The sequence below is a fragment of the Tiliqua scincoides genome, chromosome 6 (genome assembly GCF_035046505.1).
Source record: "Tiliqua scincoides isolate rTilSci1 chromosome 6, rTilSci1.hap2, whole genome shotgun sequence".
In the NCBI taxonomy this organism is placed as follows: Eukaryota; Metazoa; Chordata; class Lepidosauria; order Squamata; family Scincidae; genus Tiliqua; species Tiliqua scincoides.
In genome coordinates, this window is record NC_089826.1 from 73,179,004 (window position 1) to 73,181,059 (window position 2,056).

At 49.6% G+C, this 2,056-nt stretch overlaps 1 pseudogene; it reads right to left on the reverse strand.

Moving 5' to 3' along the window:
* Nucleotides 1–452: 452 nt before the first annotated feature.
* Nucleotides 453–572, reverse strand: LOC136656294 (5S ribosomal RNA; annotated as a pseudogene).
* Nucleotides 573–2,056: the final 1,484 nt, after the last annotated feature.

Below are 2,056 nucleotides of genomic sequence, written 5' to 3' on the forward strand. Positions count from 1 at the left end.
TCTTGTTATCTGGTGTGCTCCCTGGGGCATTTGGTGGGCCGCTGTGAGATACAGGAAGCTGGACTAGATGGGCCTATGGCCTGATCCAGTGGGGCTGTTCTTATGTTCTTATGTTCTAATGATTGTGAGGAGCTCCAGAAGGATCTCTCCAGACTGGCAGAATGGGTAGCAAAATGGCAGATGCGCTTCAATGTCAGTAAGTGTAAAGTCATGCACATTGGGGCAAAAAATCAAAACTTCACATATAGGTTAATGGGTTCTGAGCTGTCTGTGACAGATCAGGAGAGAGATCTTGGGGTGGTGGTGGACAAGTCGATGAAAGTGTTGACTCAATGTGCGGCAGCAATAAAGAAGGCCAATTCTATGCTTGGGATAATGAGAAAAGGTATTGAGAACAAAACAGCTAATATTATAATGGTTGGCAACCTTCAGTCTCGAAAGACTATGGTATAAGCCTACAGCACCCAGTATTCCCAGGCGGTCTCCCATCCTAGTACTAACCAGGCCTGACCCTGCTTAGCTTCCAAGATCAGACGAGATTGGGCATGTGCAGGGTAACAGTTGCTGTTGTACAAATTGATGGTACGGCCACACCTGGAGTATTGTGTTGAGTTCTGGTCGCCGCATCTCAAAAAGGATATAGTGGAACTGGAAAAGGTGCAAAAGAGGGCAACTAAGATGATTGCTGGGCTGGGGCACCTTCCTTATGAGGAAAGGCTATGGCGTTTGGACCTCTTCAGCCTAGAAAAGAAATGACTGAGGGGGGACATGATTGAGACATACAAAATTATGCACAGGAAGGATAAAGTGGATAGAGAGATGCTCTTTACACTCTCACATAACACCAGAACCAGGGGACATCCACTAAAATTGAGTGTTGGAAGGGTTAGGACAGATAAAAGAAAATATTTCTTTACTCAGCGTGTGGTTGGTCTGTGGAACTCTTTGGCACAGGATGTGGTGACGGCATCTGACCTGGATGCCTTTAAAAGGGGATTGGACAAGTTTCTGGAGGAAAAATCCATTATGGGTTACAAGCCATGATGTGTATGTGCAACCAGATACAGGTCTCTTGTTATCAGGTGTGCTCCCTGGGGCATTTGGTGCAGGCGCTGTGAGATACAGGAAGCTGGACTAGATGGGCCTATGGGCTGATCCAGTGGGGCTGTTCTTATGTTAGTGTGTTCTTATGGCAGGTTGGAGATGGGCAGATTGGGCCCAGAAGGGAGCAATATCTCTGGCACAGGTCCAAGTTGACCCATTGCAGCTGCTGGGTTTTACCTGGAGAAATGTCACCTTACCCCAAAGATGTCACCTTACCCCAAAGGAAACTTCAGTAGCCAAAATTCCTCTGCATGATACAATGTACCCCATGCCGGCTCCACTGTATTATCATAGGGGAATTTGGTTAGGATTGGGTTGTCTGGTACAATCCAAACACACTTACTAGGGAGTAAGGGTCCGATCCTAAGGACCCAATGCTGGCCTTCCATCAGCCCTGTTGCAAATGTGCTGTAAGGCACGCCTTTGAAACTCACTGCCGGTTCAGCCCTGGCACCAGCTCTGGAGGCCCATTGCATGCCTCCCAGAGCTTTGCCCAGTGCAGTGAAGAGGTGAGTGGGGGCAGGGGGAGATGTTCCAGGGTAGGTGAGGACGGGGGAAGGCAGCACAGGGGAGGGAGCAGAGTAGGAGGGGATGGGACCAGCAGAGCTCTGCTTGACTGGATCCAGAACCCCGTGTCGGGCCTTCCAGCCCAACACAGGGCCTCTCAACTACTGTGCCAGCTAAACAGCCACATTGTGGGGCCTGCTTCATTATCCAGGGAAGGGAACGAATGTCCCCCCAAAGAGCTGGTGGCTTCTGCCCAGAGTGCATTGGATGCAGCAGTAGCCATTTTGGTGCCGCTGCTCCTCTGGCACTGGGAAGCTCAGGATTAGGCTGTCAGTTCCATTGAACTCAGTGTCTATTACTTCTGAGTAATCTGCTTAGGATGGTGCTGCAAGAGACTGCACTGTGAATCCGGACTTCTGTGTTGGAATTTTGCTTGGAGTCACAA